A 19,612-nucleotide genomic window follows, 5' to 3' on the forward strand; every position below is an offset into this window, starting at 1 on the left:
TTTTTTCTTTTTTCTTTTAAAGATTTCATTTATTTATTTGACAGAGAGAGAGAGACAGTGAGAGAGGGAACACAAGCAGGGGGAGTGGGAGAGGGAGATGCAGGCTTCCCGCCGAGCAGAGAGCCCGATGCGGGGCTCGATCCCAGGACCCTGGGATCATGACCTGAGCCGAAGGCAGACATCTAACGACTGAGACACCCAGGCGCCCAATATTTTTTTTTCTGTACTTTAAAAAACATTTTAACAACTGATTTTGATAAGAAAGATATATAATAGATACTTGTTAAAATATAAGAAATGGATTAACAGTGAAGCAAGGGGATGGGAATGACTATAAATTAAACATGATAAATTACCTTAATTGAGCATTAAATTTACCTAAGAGGTCCTGGTTGGTGAACAAAAAAGGCAACATGAGATGAGCTTTGTGTTCATTTGTGTTTATTTCATATTTTTGGTCAGAGGTTGGGTTCTTTGGGAAGGAGACAAATGTATATTTGCATGTAGTAAGTTCTATAGAAAAAATAAGAGAGAAGTGGGATTGTGCAAAGAGAGAAATTTGGCTGCACTGGAGTCACAAGAAGGACTCAGCTGACCCCTCGGGGGTGCTGTGAAGCTGAGGTAAACTTCAGAGACACCCCAGGTTGGGGACAGGCGCTGGGACCTTGTTTGCTGGCATTGATGAGGTCTTGGATGTGATGTGCCCTGAGAAAGAGATGAGAATGATATTGGGGGAGGGACTCTTCAGCAGGACTGCTCCTGGGAAGGCCAGCAGACAACCTTCCTAACAATTGAGGGAATTAATCCTTCAGTCTTGAAAAGGGATCTGGGAGGCACAGGACAGAATTGCTAATATCTCATATTTTTTGCTTTTCATAGACAAGAACTATATCACCTCTCTTTAGTAGGAAGAACTGAACTTTGCAGAATTGTCCATCAATAAATTTGTAGATCAAAGCAAAACCATACGCATGACCCTGGGGTGTGGTATGGAGGGAAGATTAAAACATGGTGTCAGTATTTACCAGCAGTTAGTGTCTAAATGGAAGACCCCCCCCCCAAAAAAAAAAGTTTAAAAAAGGAAACTGTATAAATGAAAAGAAAATATAAGTAACAGTTTGATGCAACAGTAGAACAGATGCCACAAGGAATTATATTACATGATTAATTGCCAAATGAGCCATGTTAAATCTATGCTGGAACAAATAAAAATAAATTACCAAATTAATGATACAGGCAATAGTTGTTGCAAGAGTTTAGTTGGCATGGAAAGTAAGGAAAACTGAGCAGTGGGAAATAAGGCTGAAATGCTTCCAAAGAAGGAATTTAAACTATTTCTTCCCAAATTCTATGAGTGTTTGAAGGTGTTGACAAAAGGATCAGGAAAACTTGGTAAGAACTTTTTGGGAGTGGTAGCAATGGATTAGAGTAAGAAGAGACTGGAGGAATGTCGGGCCCTGATAGACAATTTCCAGAGTCTAGGTGAGGTGGCAGGGGTGATGATGGAAGGAAGCAACCTCCTCTATAAAGATATCTCTAACTCTCTGCTCCATGCCGATTCCTCCCCCTCGTATCTACCACAGGCCTCACTTCTTTACACATTTTGGTCTCTGATAATTTGCTATCGTGTAGTCAGCATAAAAATAATAATTAAGAGTTGTATAATTATTTCTGTTTTACAGATTGCTTTCACTGCTCATCTGAGTCCTCCAAGCATACAAGGAGCTGGGCAGGACAGGAATTTTTATCATCATTTTTAGATATGAAAGCAAAAGCCCAGTTGCATAATGTTATTATTCCCTTATTATAACTTCTTCAAGCTACAGAGTTTATTTCTATCCTTGTAGAAGCTAGAATAGTGCCTTGAATATGAAAAGCAGTCAATAAATTTTAGTGGGATGAGGGGGAGCTTATATTTGAGCTCAATCTCATAAAATTAGGTGTTATAGATTATGCTGCCAACAGGAGACTCCAAGTAATATTAGAGTTGACTTTTTCATTTTTTTCTTCTGAATGAGCAAGATTTAGTTTTTGAATAGATGACAGCTTCATATGTTACTGTAGGTGTAATATCATATTTGGGGGACCTTTGTCTCATGCTATTGAAAAATGTTACAGAATTTTCCGATGGAATGTGTTATAAGTATTTCTCTAAAATGAATATACCCCCAGTGAAAAATGTATGTATATTTGGACATACCAACATAACCTGAACCAAATCACAGGGAAAAAAAATATATAGAAGAGTAAAATGATGAGGTGTTGGGTGTTGGATAACACATTAAGTTCACAATTTTTGATAATCACAGTAGGTGATTTTCTTCATTCAGTATGTCATTACTTGTGTTGAATCACAGACCTGTACCTCTGAAACAAATAATACATTGTATGTTAAAAAAAAAAAAAAAGATAGTAGGAAGGGAAAAATGAAGGGGGAGAACGGAGGGGGAGACAAACCATGAGAGACTGTGGACTCTGAGAAACAAACTGAGAGTTCTAGAGGGGAGGGGGGAGGGGGGATTGGTTAGCCCGGTGATGGGTATTAAGGAGGGCACGTACTGCATGGAGCACTGGGTGTTGCACGAAAACAATGAATCGTGGATCACTGCGTCGAAAACTGATGATGTATTGTATGGTGATTAACATAACATAATAAAATAAAATTTAAAGGGGCACCTTGGTGGCTCAGATGGTTAAGTGTCTGCCTTCGGCTCGGGTCCTGATCCTGGGGTCCTGGGATCAAGCCCCACATCGGGCTCCTGGCTCGGTGGGAAGCCTGCTTCTCCCTCTCCCTCTGCCTCTCCCCCTGCTTATGCTCTCTCTCTCTCTGTATCTCTGTGTCTCAAATGAATAAATAAAATCTTTAAAAAAATAAATAAAATTTAAAAAAGAAAAAAAGATACCTTGAAAAGGAAAAGTTTTCCATAATAATTTAGTATATAATAGAAGCAGCATTAAAATGTAGAAACAAATACCGGAATGAACTCTAATGTTCCAGTTTTCCCAGTAATTTTTTTTTTAATGATGCGAAAGTTGAAGGGGGCTTGAGTAGATGATCTCTGAATTTTCTTTCAGATATTAAATATGTTTATTCAATTTTTGTCTAGTATTTAATGTGTAACTGTTACTGGAGACACAACAGAGAATTAAAAAGACATTTGTGCTCCTGGATCTTATATACCACTATCATGTATTTGACAGGTTGTTGTATCACAACTTGGAGTAGATAGAGCTTGTATCACACAAAAAGCATGTTTATTTCAAAGAAAGCAGAACTAAAAAAAAAATTGGCCTGAGGTTGTAAAATATAGCCTATGTTTGAGGAAAAGTTAGTAATGTATTTTACTTGGGTACTAGTGGAATTTTTAGTGTCAGAAACCATGTGAGAAAAGAGTTTCAATGAAGATATGACAAAATCCAATTCCAAAGAGATCTTAAGGAGGAAGAAAACAGCAAACTGATTATCAGTTGGTCCTTGGTGACTTCCAAGTAAAATTCAAAGCCAGATTGAAGGAATTTATGGTGTGGGTGGGTGGTAATAAAGTAGAGGCAGTGACATATGGGTAATGTTTAAAGAAATATTTGTAGTTTAAAAACATGGATAAAGGTAGATAGGGTGGTGAATTACAGGGAATAAGAATTGGAGAAATGTTTTTATGTTGATTTTAAGGGAAAACAGAGAACATTAGTAGACAAGCACATGGGAATAAGTTTGGGCAGGGTAATGAAGTCTGGAAGCTATTGGATCAGGGCAGAGTTGGGTGATTAAGCTTGAAGAACATAGAAGTGAAAGAAGGAGGGAAGTATAGATACAGAGAAACTTCAAGTTGAATATTCAGACTTTCCAAAATCCTGAAAAGTTTGTAATGGTTACTTTAAAGAACATGATGGGGAGTCAAAAACATGGAAACAAAAGTGAAAAAGAAAGGAAGCTCAAGAGAGTGAGAAGATAAGCCACAGACTGAGAGAAAATATTTACAGAAGACACATCTGATAAAGGACTGTTTCCAAAATATAAAAAGAACTCTTAAAACTTAACAATAAGAAAACAACTAGATTTAAAAAGGCGTCAAAGACTTTAACGGATACCTCACCAAAGAAAATATGCAACTGTCAAGTATGAAACGTTCTTTCACATAATATATCATCAGAGAAATGCAAATTAAAACAACAATGAGGTATCACAACATACTGATTAGAATGGCCAAAATCCAGAACATTGACAGCACCAAATGCTGGTGATGATGTGGAACAGTGGAAACTCAGATTCATTGCTGATGGAAATGCAAAAGGTACAGCCACTTTGAAAGACAGTTTGATGGTTTCTTACAGAACTCAACATACTCTTAGTACATAATCCAGCGTTCACACTCCCTGGTATTTACCCAAAGAGGTTGAGAATTTATGTCTACACAAAAACTTGCACTTGGATAATTATAGCAGCTTTATTCATAATTGTCACAACTTGGAAGCAACCAAGATGCCCTTCAGTAGGTACAATAAATGTACAATAAACCATGGTACGTCTGGACAATGGAATATTTGTCAGTGTTAAAAAGAAATGGCCTATCAAGCCATGAAAAGACATGGAGGCAACTCAAATATCTATTTACTAAATGACAGAAGCCAATCTGAAAAGCCTACATACAGTTTCATTTCAATTATATGACATTCTGGAACGGGCAAAACTATGACAGTAAAAATATACTGGTTTCCAGGGGTGGGGGGCAGGGAAGGATAAGTAGGTGGAACACAGGATTTTTAGAAGCAGTGAAAATATTCTGTATGATATTGTAATGATGGATTTATGTCATTACACATTTGTTCAAACTCTTGTACAACCAAAAGTGAATACTAATGTGAATGATGGAGTTTGAGTGATTTTGATGTGTCAGTGAAGGCTTATCAATTATAAAAAAAAGTACCACTCTGGTAAGGGATGTTAATAATGGGAGAGGCTGTGCATGTATGGGGACAGGAGGGATATGGAAGATATCTGTACCTTCCTTTCAAATTTGCTGTGAACCTAAAACTGCTCTAAAAGTAGTTTTTAAATATAATGACAAAATAATAATAGTAGGCACTCAGTAAATGAATGTTCTTTAAAAAAAAAAAACTAGGAGGAAGGAAGGAAAAGAGAGAGGGAGAAGGGAGAGAGAAGAGAGGTGGGAGATGGAGGAAAGATAGAAGGCAAGAAGTCAGGAGATTGGGAGGGTGATGGTCCAGGTCAAAGGTAAGCAAACTTTTTCTGTAAAGAGCCAGGGAGTAAATATTGTAGAATTTGAGTGCCATGAACCCTGCTGCAATTATCTCACTCTGCTTTGTAGCACAAAAACAGTTTTAGACAATATATAAGCCAATGGGTTTTATTTTGTTCCAATAAAACTTTATTTACAAAACTAGGTGGCTGGTCAGATTTGACCTAAGGGACTAGTTTGCTGACACCTGATCCAGATGATGCCAGAATCTATTTGGTTAGAGATAAACGAAACTAGCGTGGCTTTATGACATTCCTAAATGTAAGAACAGGCATTATGTACACACACACACACACATATACATATGCATATGTATATATGTAAATATTTATATGTATGTGTGTATATATTTTCATACATATATACACATACCAGAAGTCATCCAAAATCTCTAACTTCTTGAACGTAAGATCAGCCTGTCACAGACCCAATTTTTCTGGGCCTTATGTTCTCTTGGTCATTTCTGGTTTTGATTTTTTGTTTCTACTGATATTTTCCTCTGTGTTTTGCACCCCTTTCTCTACCTCTGCCCCAGGGTTAGCTTAACTATGATTTACAACTTCTTTGTCCTTATTTCCCCATACCTCGACTCCAAACCACAAATATAAAAATGTTGTGTGGAACACTACATTTCTTTTACTAAAGGTATGTGGATCTCCAAGAGTCATCACTTCATGAATTATGTAGCAAACAACTTCAAACTTTACACTGATTTTTAGACATTCACATTCTTACAAGGCTTTTCGGTTATCACGTCACCAGGAGATTCTCAGGTCAGTGGTTAACTGACCCACACAGAATTAGCTTTTAAACTGGTGTTTATTTTTCTGTCTGTGTCCTTTTCTTTTTCCCACTCCCAGGCAAAATAACTGAATGAATAGTGTGTCACAGAGAGAGATTCAGTTATCTTTTTCATTATTTTCATTTCTACCAACACCCTTCTTCTAGAAACTCACCTTTTTACCTAAGAGGCCTAATTTGTTCTAAGCAATATCAGTTTTGTTTTTTGGGTTTTTTTTTTTTTTTCACTAGGGTCTGGATTGCTAGATCATCTCATTTATGTCACTCTGTGTGATTTCAACTCTGTATGGTTGGTATTGTCCTTTCCACTTAAAGAGATGACAGAAAGAATTGAGGAGGGTCAAGAGATACAGTCAAAATGAAGAGCAAAAGCAGGTTCTTTAGGAATGAGTGAGGTGATTTAGAATTCGGTGTCTTTGGGAGGTGGACTTGATAATATTCTAGGTTAAAATGAGAGATAATTAATAACACTTGATTCACCTTCTACCACCTTCCCATAAAAGTAATCAGAGAAACCCTTGAATAGAGGCAATGTTTTAACTACATGGGGAGATAGGAACAATAATTAAGGCTGTTCTAAATCCCAGGAGACATTTCTTTAGTAAAAATGCAGGTGATCCCTGAGATAGTATAGCCAAAGTGAATAACTAAAAAAAAATGTCTTTATGTAAGTTTGAACAAATCCCTATCTGCACTTTCATGTTGACTTCAGTATATGTAAAAAAGACAATGGTTGGATCACTATCATTTAAGCCGGCCAGTAGTAAATCCTGAATCAGAATATAAGCCCATTGGAATGTAAACCACACGAGCAAAGATTTTTCTTACAGTGCTCTATTCCCTGACACTAAGTAGATCCTGCATCCTCATTTATTGAATTATTTAATTTAGAGCATCCTCAATTCTCAAACAATTGTGAGTTATTGGTATCTATTTTGTTAGAAGCGTCAGGAAGCATTCTAAGTTAGCTTCCAGTCTCAGAGTGAGTTTGGTTCCTGCATGATTTCCATGCATGTCCTGTATGCTGTTCCCTTGGCAATCATTATAGCAAGGGTTTTCCATATCATAGCAAGGATTTTCTTTGTTTTTAGTATGAATTGTTAAAGAGCTTTTCGATAGAGCATTGAAGTAAAACCAAGATGTCACTGGGGCCACTTGACCCTTCCCAGTCCTTTGACGATCCTTTGGCAGCGGTGAGGTTGGCATTTTACCCAATCACCTGTGGCTGTAATTGTTTCCTCTGAATTCTTCAATCTCAGTAAGCACTTGCAGCTGTTTTCACATCCCTCAAAATATGAAACAAAGTCTCTACTCCTTGATTTCCCCAAATACCATCCACCTAAAGACATGAAGTAGGACAGAACTTACTGAGTGGTTGTATGGCTAGAACACATGTAGTAACTTTTAAATTCAATTGAATACTAAACCTATCTAGTTTCAAAAGTTATTTGGACAATGCTCTTTTTTTCTCCTCCACATTTTCACTTTTTTCCTCCTGTTTGTATGACATCAACCTGGCTTGTTGCTGGACTTCCCAGTCACTGTAAACCCCCTCTATAACTCTTCTTCCTAGTTCACTTGTCCCTGTCTCCAACCTGCTTTACTCCTTCTTAAGCAGAGCAGTATGTCTTTCCTTTGTCTCAACATATCCTTGGGGCAACAAAGTTCAGTGTTTAAGTGTGTGAGCTCTGGACTGAGCCCTCATTGGTACTCACCCTCCTCTGCTTTTTATTAGCTATGTGGCCCTAGGAAATTTACTTAACTTTTCTGTGTCCTGATTTCATTTCTTACGTGTTTTTGCAGGAATACAATGAATTGATAAACATAAAGCACCTAGAAAAGTATAGTATGGTAGAAAGTTCTCATTAAATGTTAGTTATTAGTATTATCTTGCTTCAAGGGTTCTCATCCTAAAAGAAAAAAAAAGGAAGAAAAGAAAACATTTTAAAAAGTACCCTATCATTGTTTCACTAAACAGAGATAAATATACTCACCACAAGGAATTCAGTAGTCAACATTAAAGTAAAATTATTTCTTCCCGGCTAAAGAAAACAAATTGTAGTTCTTTAAAACTAGAAGCCATCATACCCTCATTTTGATCATTTGTTTTTCTCTCCAACTATGGAAAGTGATCATCCTACTTTTATTTTTTATGGTGAGTTCACTATTTTTTAGATATGCTATGGTATAATTGTGTAGCCTCACTTTTGTTGTAAAAATGTAGCTTCCAGGATTTTAGTGATAACTGAACAGAATAATGATTCCTTTTGCAATTCTTCTAACAATGATTAAGACACCAGACGATACCTCTTAGGCAGAAATTGTTTCATGCTTTTTCTCATTTAAAAAAATTGAATGATATGGGGTGTCACGTGCCAGCTGCCGGCTCCTTTGCCTGCAGTTCCGCTTCCCGCCCGCTCCAACTATGTTCTCCGCCCTCCCCCGCCCTGCCCGCGCCGCTCTCCGCCGCAGCTTCAGCACCTCGGCCCAGAACAATGCGAACGTAGCGGTGCTAGGGGCTTCGGGAGGAATCGGGCAGCCCTTTGCACTTCTTCTCCTCAAGAACAGTCCCTCGGTGAGCCGCCTGACCCTCTACGATACTGCTCATACGCCCGGAGTGGCCGCAGATCTGAGCCACATCGAGACCAGAGCAACGGTGAAAGGCTACCTCGGACCTGAGCTGCTGCCGCATTGCCTGAAAGGCTGCGATGTGGCGGTTATTCCAGCAGGAGTCCCGAGAAAACCAGGCATGACCTGGGATGACCTGTTCAACACCAATGCCTCCACTGTGGCCACCCTGTCTGCTGCCTGCGCCCAGCATGGCCCCGAGGCCGTCATCATTTCCAATCCGGTGAACTCCACCATCCCAATTGCAACGGAAGTTTTCAAGAAACACAGGTCTACAACCCCAATAAAATCTTCGGGGTGATGACCCTGGACACTGTCAGAGCCAACACTTTCATTGCGGAACTGAAGGGTTTGGATCCCACTCGAGTCAATGTTCCTGTCATTGGTGGCCATGCTGGGAAGACCATCATCCCCCTGATCTCGCAGTGCACTGCCCAGGTGGACCTTCCCCAGGACCAGCTAACAGCCATGGCTGGGCGGATCCAGGAGGCCGGCACCGAGGTGGTGAAGGCCAACACTGGAGCAGCCTCAGCCACCCTGTCCATGGCGTACGCTGGAACCCGGTTTGTCTTCTCCCTTGTGGATGCGATGAACGGAAAGGAAGGAGTTGTGGAGTCTTCCTTTGTTAAGTCCCCAGAAGCAGACTGTGCCTATTTCTCCACCCTGTCACTGAGCTGAAGGCCTCCATCAAGAAGGGAGAGGAGTTCGTGAAGAACATGAAATGAGAGGGGCAGCCAGCAAATAGTCCCTTTCCCTAACTTATGAAGGCATCATGTCCCTGGAAAGCCATCTCCTTCCCCCTGTGTTTGAGTTGCATCAACCACGAGTGTCGTATTAGTGTCGCCATCCCTTCCAAATCACCGGTCTGTCTGTGGGCGCATCAATAAAAGCAGGCTTTGATTTTCAAAAAAAAAAAAGAAAGAAAAAATTGAATGATACGGATTCTCAGAGGGGGAGATTCAATGAATGATAGATTTTTTTAGAGCTGGAATATAACTTCGGATAATACAGTATATCTCCCTACATTTTGACAATGAAGACTTTGTGCCCATTTAGTTAGATGACTTGAAGAGAGTCTTGTGTCTCAATGTCAGGATTGGAGCCAAGCAACTCTAAATACTACTATTCCTGCACTCTTCCATGTTGGTGTTAGCATAACTCTAGAATAAAATTCAACATCAGTAGTGTTTTGAATCAGCATAGAAAAAACAATTGTTTTCATACTTCTTTCAAGGTGAATGGTCAACAATAATGTGGATTCATCACTTATTTGAATGTTAAGTGAGTCACACCACATTGGTTTAAGCCCTAATCAAAGAAGATTATCTTTAAGGGTAAGATAGACATCTTTGTATCTCCTATATTCTCTTTTATTTTCTTACACTAGGATCTTACACAGCTCTCAGTCTACTTCTTGTTGAAAACAGTCTACTGTTGCATTCATTTATGTAATATATTCCAAAGTATTTTAATATATTAACTTCTTTTTAGTCAGCATATCAGACACAATCCCTGGTTTTGAAGACCTTAACCAGTCAACTGAAAATAATGGATGTGAAATAGACACAAGAGGGCAAATAATCAACAAGTACATCATCAGTGTCAACTGAACAGAAATTTCTGCTCTCAGAAATTTCATAAATTCGAATGTGTTCACGTCTCGCTAAGGTGAATAGAGTAGTTGGCTTGGCTGGCTTAATGATAGCTAACAGGTGAATATTTTGTTAAAGGTTTGAAGGAGGTGGTTAGGAGTTTGCGCTTCTGGATAAGACATGGTCTTGTAGATCATTCTAAGGGTGGAGAATAGCATAACCTCAATTTTGGCAAGCTGGGTTTTTGGTCGGGATATTGAAGTTCACATGAGGAGAAAGAATTATTGAATTTTAGGGGTGAACTGATATGGGGGCTGGAACTGTTTGTGGAGGAACTTAAAAACCATGCTCAGCAAAGTCTGCATTTAATTTTATGATTTAATATGCTTTGCTTTTTACTCTCTTTTAGCAAGACCTTCCTTCATAAACTGAAAATAACTCATGAATGAATTATAACCAGTATCTCTTCATGTTTTAGAAGCTCCATGAATTTATAATGAATTCTACTCTTTGTATTCTCTGTTTGAGTGATGAAAGGGTCAGAAGCACAATTTATAGGTTAAATGATATTAGAGAACTATGCATTGTATGACATATTTCATTAAAGCAGAGGCTATGAGCTGGGGCTTTAACAACTAGGAATTTCACACATCTGACCAGCAATCTTGTTCATAATTACTTTTATAATTGCTAAGAATAAGAAAAAAAAGAACTGGGTGCATGCATTTTCTTTAAATTTTTACACCTATAGTTTCTATTCAGATTGGATTTTAGGTGTAAGGAGATACTATGTCATATAAAATATAAAGTGTAATAATTACTTCTGTAATGCTTTAATGCTTATATAAAGTATAAGTTTGTCTATATGTGTTCTGAAAGTATACAGTATCATAGTAGCAATGTACTAAAATTAGAATTGAAATTCTTTTAAGGATTTATCTTTGTTAGGAGTAGAAAAGGTTAGTTACAAATGATTCTAAGAAAATTAAAAAGCAGATTGTATCCCTTGCTTCTCATTAAAAGGTTAATTGTTCCCATTTGAAAACTTGGCTTAAAATCTCCCTGCTCATAAAATATATAAGTATTTAAAGTAAAAATGTAATGTAATATGTAATGTGCAATTATAATATGATAAGGGAGGCATGTATATGGATATATCCAATGGATGATATTAGTAACTAACAGTAAGTCAGTTTTTAAGATTTTTATTTATATTTTTGAGAGAGAGAGAGCACAAGCAGGGGGAGCGGCAGGCAGAAGGAGAGGGAGAAGCAGGCTCCCCACTGAGCAGGGAGCCCCATGGGGGACTCGATCCCAGGACCCTGGGATTATGACCTGAGCCGAAGGCAGAGGCTCAACTGACTGAGCCACCCAGGTGCCCCATAACAATAAGTCAGTTTAAAAAAACAATCCAGACATCTTTCCATTTGCCCTTCTGGATCCATGAGATTTCATGGGAGCCTAGTTTAGTATACACAAAACTGTGATGGAAATAAAGAACAAGGCAAGACAATGTATAATTAAGTGATAAATGGCACTGCCTGAAGTGCTGTTAGAGTTTAGCAGAAGTACATATCGCCTTTAAGAAACATAGAGATTTTCCAGATTTTGTAACACTCATTTTATTCATTTTAATCAATGGCCAAAAGGAAGTTTCAGACCCAAGAATGATAAACTGCTATTTGAAGGGCCGTTCGAAGATAAGAAAACTGGTAAATTATCCACGTAATGATAGTTTAAAAAGCCAATAATTTATTTAAATATGTAATGACCTATTTGATGATGAACACTTTTTTCTGCTCTTTACTAAACAAGATAATGATATTTTAATTTCTTTATGGTAATACATAACCCTTAAAAAAATCATATTGAATAGCTTCCTTTTTTAGATACAGTTAAATGTACTAAGTCCTCAAAACAGTGGGTGGCTTGAGCCTTGAGATTTAAAGCAGGCCTACAAATCTGTAGAAATAACAACAACAAGATAGTGAAATGAGGGGGTTCACAATTGTTAATAATTTTTCAAATTTTATATAATTACTGGATGAAACAATCCCATTGATTTATACCTTTCCCTTTTCATTGGATACCATTCTATGAGAGATAAATTGTCACTATTTACATTTTTTACTGAATTCCTGTTTTCTGCTACCTCTCAACAAAATACATGCAGTGTGGCTGAAATACAATGGAAAGGTTTGATGCTTCTATACATAAGACCTGAATCCTCCCTGTATCACCTTCCTGCTGTGGTCATTACCAAGTGCTTTGCAGTCTTCAGTTCTTGTATTCCCATCCCTTTCCCTTCCTTCCATCCTCCTTCCCTCCCTCCCTTCATTCCTCCGTTCCTTCTATCTTTCCTTCATTTTCCTTTCAATCCATAGAGGGAAAGTGTCTAAAAATTACAACAATAGCAACAACAAGAAATCAAATCTTAAATACTTGCGCTCTAAATTGCTAAAAGTTGGGTATGATTTTAAAAATATTTAAACTTAATTTTTGGCTTTTTATGCAAATATTTAAGTGTCCTATAGGTCCAAAGTGACTAAATACCTTCTGTGATTACCTTGGTATAAGCTAAATCAGTGTTATTTCTTCCTAACCTTTTCTTCCAAGCTTGAATAAAAGTCATAGAAAATGGTTTTATAGAAAGTATCTGATTAGCATAATAATTTCATAGGGTAGAAATATAATGATTGGATTATTTCAAATACATAACCTATTTCTAGAAAGTAGAGCCCACTTCCTGTTCTTGGATAAGATAATAATTTTCTAGTGGATGTGGCATGAATAGAAAAGGCAGTAGGCTGACAGAAATCCACAGTTATGATTTCTGCTGTTCAGTGCAAGGTCAATGGTTAATTAAGTCACCATCGGTGGAAATTTGATCATGGATGAGGTCTTCAACTTTGCCTGTATTACTGGGCTCTCACTAGATGACTCAGCTAAGTCATTATATTAACTTTTCTTCCTCCAGATAGGTACATGATTCACACTAGATTGACAGGGGATTTAGGTTGTGATGCTGTAATATTACTTTCTAGATACCATCACGCATTTCAGAAAACACACATTTGCCTGTGAACGAGGATTTAATTTTAAAGGTTTTGTTTGTCATGCAAATTAACTACATAATGTTATGATGGTTTAGATTGGCTAGGATCTTATGGGTGCCTTTATTCACTGACTCATTAAATAATTCATTCATCCATTTCCACAAATACTCATGGAGTATCTCCGGTGTGCTAAGTGCTGTGTTGGGTACTGGAGTTAAGAAGGAGATGATAAAGAACAGCATGAGCCTTGACATCACCTGAGTCCTTCAAGCTCCTCAGTTCACCGCAAGGTTAACTGAAGCCCAGAACACTTAACTGACTTTCTTAAAGTTCAGAGTTAGTTAATGGCCAAGCCAGGACTAGAATCTCAGTCTCTAAACTACCACCCTGCTTGGCACTTACCGTAACTATGAAGCTTTTTAATTTTTTTCCCTATAAATTCACATAAGCATGGTGTAGTATGATTGAGCATCATAGATTTGTATCAGCACTTAAATATATATAAGTTAAACAACAGATGCCAAAGAAAACTCAGGTGGATTTAGATGCGGGTAGTGTATATCACAGCCCAAGAAAAGTTTTTCCACTTTAGAGCAAGAATATCTTTGTCTAGATTTGTATCTTTACATTTGTGTACATTTATATCTTCATTCTGTGAATTTGTCCATAAATAACCCTCTCTCTTTCCTCTAAAGTGTACTTTATGCCACATTTTCTGTGTTATAAGCAGGTATGTGAGAAGGAAAACAAATGGCACTTTTACTCACATTACAACTATGGGATATTTGTTGTCCTCTGACAAAAGCTAAATACATATTCATGGAATCCTACAAATGTAGTGGAAATTCCATCTTTGCCTCTAGGCTGCCTTCAACTAGGTCACACGAGGCAGTTAGGGATATATATTGGTTCTTATATGTCTACTGGGAGAAATCCATTTCTGGAGGTTGGGCTGGGAAACAGTTTAGGTTGTGGCTTATGTATATTTATAGTGCTTACATTTACTCTCTTGCTGTCCCCCGGTGTGAATTGTTGTATTATTTCATTTTGACAGTATTGGATGAGGCACAACATTTTAACCTCTTTTCTCTTGTAATTATATAAACATGTACACTGTACACAGTGACCTGGGAATGCTGATCAGAACATCTGTTATGATAAACGGAACAGTGAATGAAAGTTGATTTTTGCATTGTAAAGTACTAAAAGTCACTCTGCTGATCTGTGGCTTTATGCAAATCAGAGTGTTTGAAAATGTTGCTAAACCTGTCATTCTTTAACTTACCAGAGGTAGAAAGACAGCTTGTTTTTTATTGTTCTCGCATAGTGTCTGCCCAGCTAGGGAGTTATCTGTCTTTCTTGGAAACAATTAAGTTAACCTTTATAGCAAGTTGGGTAGCAGTTTAAGTACTCTAGATCCTGCAGGAAAGCGCCAGCTTAGAATAACCAATAATGTCCGGATAACCTCAGGACCTCAGCAAAGGTTCTTCAGTATGCCATCAGCATCAATTCCATCTGTCCTTGGTAAATTTTGGGCTAAGGAGCCAAGAGCCATGGGGTAAGAATGGATAAAATGAATATTACTTATCATTCTTCTCCCAAAATGAATGATTAGTTGCAGACCCTAGATCCAGGAGCAGATGATGAGCTCACCTTGCATGAGAACCTCTGCCCATTCTTCTGATTTCTTGCAAACCCTCTTCACTGCAGCATGATAGCGAATCTCAGGAGAATTAGCAGTGACCTTTCCCGTTATCGTCGTGACTGCAAGCAGAAGACATTTTTACATACTATTTTAGAATTACTTTTCATGTATTCATTGATTTTTAAATAAATAAATAAAATATATACCAACTTATATTTGGTTTCTAATTTAAACAGCAACAATTTTGATTTTTGAGTGGCTTAACACATCTGAGACTTGGGAGAAAATTTTAACCAAGTTACTCACATCTCAGTGAATATTGAAAAGTGGTGTTCTGGGGGTTGATGCTAAAGTGACATTATCTCTGCCTGATCTGAATTGCTTCTCTCAAACTAAGTCATTTTTTTTGTTCAGTTTTCAAGATCATTATTCCATAAAGGTAAAGTGATTCATTTCTTTCTTTCTTTTTTAATTGAAGTATAATTGACACAGAATATTCTATTAGTTTCAGGTGTACATCAAAGTGATTCAGTATTTTTTTATAAATGTATGGTGATCCTCATGATGTCTAGTTGTCATCTGTCACCAATATTATTGACTATATTCCCTATGCTGTACATTACATCCCCATGACTTATTTTTTCTATAACTTTAAGTTTGTACTTCTTAATCTGCTTCATCTATTTTACCCCCCCCAAGCCCCTCCCTCCTCTGGTAACCAAAAGTTTGTTTCTTGTATGTATGAGTGTTTCTGTTTTTCTTTATTTATTCATCTGTTTCTTTTTTAGATTCCACATGTAAGTGAAATGATATGGTATTTATCTTTTTCCATCTGACTTGTTTCATTTAGCATAATATCCTCTAGGTCTATCCATGTTGTCACAAATGGCAATATTTCATTCTTTTTTTTTATGGCTATGCAATATTCCATTGTTGGTGTATATAGATAGCACACAATGGCATGCCACATCTTCTTTATTCATCTATCAATGGACATTTAGTTTGCTTCCAATTTTTGATTATTATAAATAATGCTGCAGTGAACATAGGGGTGCATCTATCACTTCTAATTGATGTTTTCATTTTCTTTGGGTCGGTAACTAGAAGTGGAGCATATGGTAGTTTTATGTTTAAGTTTTTGAGGAACCTCCATACTGTTTTCCATAGTGACCTCCCCAATTTACATTTCCACCAACAGTGCATGAGGGTTCCCATTTCTCCACATCCTTATCCTAAAATTTGTATGGAGCCATAAAAGATTCTGAATAGCCAAAGCAATCTTGAGAAAGAAGAACAAAGGTGGAGGTATCATGCTTCCTGATTTCAAACTATAGTATAAAGATATAGTAATCAAAACAGTATGGTACTGGCATGAAAACTGACATATAGATCAATAGAATAAGAATAGAGCCAGAAGTAAACCCACACACATATGGCCAAATAATGTATAACAAAGGAGAAAAAAATATACAGTAAGAAAAAGATGGTCCCTTCAGTAAATGATTTTGGGAAAACTGGACAGCTACATGCAAAAGAATGAAACTAGGAAACTACCTTACACCATATACAAAAATAAATTTAAAATGGATTAAATGCTTGAATGTGAGACCTCAAACTGTAAAGCTCTTAGAAGAAAACATGGGCAGCTCTTTTACAGCAGTTTTAGCAATATTTTTTTGGACCAGTCTCCTGGTGGCAAGGCCACAAAAGCTGAAATAAACAAATGGGATTATCCCAAACTAAAGTGGTTCATTTCTATAGTGATGAGCTAAATTTGCTGAATCTATATTTAGATATTTCCCTAAGATTGGAAACATTCTCCCTTTTGCTTGGGTTCTATGTATACTAAGAATCTAAAATCATATATAATGTTCTGTCCCAAATTACTCTATCATCAAAAACTGTTTTCTGCCTGTAAAGGTATCTCAGATCCATAAAATTCTTTTTACTTCAAGAAGTTTAGAAAATAGTAATTATCTATAATTCAGTTATTCATAACTGTCCTCCATTAATACTTTGATGTCTATCATTTCAGACATATTTCTATATATGTATATTTATTTTATATTTATATATCTATAAATAAATATTTAGACATAACTAAAATGAAATAGCTAAGTTTTATTGAAATTGCACTGTTGTTCTAAGACTTTTAACTTATTCTTGGGGCGCCTGGGTGGCTCAATTGGTTAAGCGGCTGCCTTCGGCTCAGGTCATAATTCCAGGGTCCTGGGATCGAGCCCTGTGTCGGGCTCCTTCCTCAGCGGGAAGCCTGCTTCTGCCTCTCCCTCTGCCTGCCGTTCCCCCTGCTTGTTTTCTCTATCTTTGTCAAATAAATAAATAAAACCTTAAAAAAAAAGAATTTTAACTTATTCTTTTATTTAACCTTCACAAGAATCCTATGAAGTTGGTACTTGGTAATACAAATAACTTGGTATTTTCTCCCATAGGAAACTGAGGTATAAAAAATTAAGTGATTTCTTTAAGGCTGCTCAGCATAAAGGCTGAAGTGGACTATGAGCTCAAGCAGGCTGACTTCAGAGACCTTCTTTTTTTTTAAGTTTTTATTTTAATTCCAGTGAGTCAACATACAGTGTTATATTAGTTTTGGGTGTACAATATAGTGATTCAACAACAGAGATCTTATTCTTAACCACTACACAATATTGTCTCTTAAAAAATGCTGATTTTGACCTGCTATTTCATTAGCAATTTATTTTGAATATTTTTACATGATAATAAATGTACATCTACGCAACTATTTTAATAATTGCACACTCTTCCAGTGGTTTACAATGCTATATAGAACCAACCCCCAGGTGATACACATTTAGATTGTTTTTATTTTGTTTCATTATTAAAAATAGTACTGCTAGAAATGTCTTTGAACATGCATAATTTTTAGTATAATTTGTCTAACTCTTCAACATCTATGTAGTGACAGACAGCTAAAAGGTGGGAATTCAACATGGGGCAAATTCACAAGAGTTTATAGGCTAATTATTCTCACTAATGAATTTTAGGAGCATTTTTTTAAATAAAGGGGTTTTTTGATTACAGATCTACAGTTTACTCTCAGGAGCTCTTTATGAGTAGTATCAGTTTTAAATGAAAATCTGTTGTGTGTGTGTGTGTGTGCACATGTGTATGTACTCTCCACCCTAAACACACAGAGACTGATAATCTACAACTGGGTCATTTCACTTGACTATAGGATAGACTCAGTTAGGTTGTGTCTACACAGAGTCAGTGTAAACATTTTTGCCAATGACCTATTGCTTTGTTTCATAGTGTTAGGACACTGTATTTTTCTTCCCACCTTTGTCTCTGGATTAACTACTTGGTCATTTAAGTTTTCTTTAGCTCTTGCTTATGTATGAGTCTCTGTAGGTGTATACCACTTTTGCATGCACACTCACATGTACATTAGTTCTATATTAGATCTCTACTGGCTTAACCACATTATCGCATTTAAAATTTCCACATGCTTGTTTGAATTAGATGTTTGGAAAAGGAAAGCTACTAACTTTAACACTTTATTTATATATTTACAGTTTCCATGACAGTTTTCTACAATATTTTCTTTTCACACCTGTTCTGGATTCTTTCAGCTTTTAAGTTTCTCAGCAAATAATATCCATTATTGAATCTTAAAACTAGTTCTGAAGAGTAGGAATTTTTGCATAAATTCCAATTAGCCTTAAAGATAAAGTCCCCTATTTTACAGACTGTTCCAATTATAAAAATAACTCATAATACTTTGTATTTTACAAAAGGCTTTAGCAAATAAGTTAGGCTTTCTGGATTGCTGTGAAGAAAAATACAGAGGAAGGGACACAGTCTGACCCACATGATTCTCTTAGTTGCCTGGGAAAAGAAAAATAGATAATGGTAATTTGATCAATTTCTAAAATATTTATTTTTATTGATATAAAAATATAATTTCCTTCCTTTTTTTTTTTTGAGAGAGAGAGCTCACACAAGTGGGGGAGGGGCAAAGGGAGAGGGAGAAAGAATCTTAAGCAACCTCCATACTCAGCATGGAGCCCAATGCGGAGCTTGATCTCAGGATCTGAGATCATGACCTGAGCCAAAATCAAGAGTCCGATGCTTAACCAACTGAGCCACTCAGATGCCCCTCCTTCCATTTATTTTGTATTAATACTTGCAACATTGTCGTATTCCCTCCCCATACTAGTGGTTTAAATTCAAACATTCATTAGGCACACAAAGTATGCCAGGTACCAAATTAAGTCCAACAAGTGAGAGATGAATAAGTTATCTTCTCTGTCCTCAAAGGGTTTTCAGAGGAATTCTGCATGGTAATAGAAGGTTATGCCAGGGATGCTGTTAGAAGTACCAAGAAATAGGAATGAAAAAGTTTTCAAGTGGAAGGCATGAAATCTGTCTGGGGAGTTTGTGGATAGGCTTCACCAAGGAGATGATGACATATTATTAATAATCACATGAATGCTAACCTTTTTAGCAATCTCAAAATACTTTATGCCTGATTAATACTACAATTGTTAAAAAGGTCAAACAAATTTTTTTTACTATCTTAAAAATGTTTTTTTCATTTTTTAATTTAAATTCAATTAATTAATATATAATATGCTATTAGTTTCAGAGCTG

At 36.8% G+C, this 19,612-nt stretch overlaps 1 protein-coding gene and 1 pseudogene across 7 annotated transcripts in view; both read left to right on the forward strand.

The window, feature by feature from the left end:
• The window catches only part of GRIK2 (glutamate ionotropic receptor kainate type subunit 2), a 647,288-nt gene that overhangs the window by 209,519 nt on the left and 418,157 nt on the right, over positions 1-19,612 (forward strand). The gene's annotated exons all lie outside the window — the stretch shown is intronic.
• On the forward strand, positions 6,265-10,069 carry LOC102740433 (malate dehydrogenase, mitochondrial pseudogene; annotated as a pseudogene).

The sequence above is a fragment of the Leptonychotes weddellii genome, chromosome 8, assembly GCF_054177405.1.
Source record: "Leptonychotes weddellii isolate Sample4059 chromosome 8, ASM5417740v2, whole genome shotgun sequence".
NCBI lineage: Eukaryota > Metazoa > Chordata > Mammalia > Carnivora > Phocidae > Leptonychotes > Leptonychotes weddellii.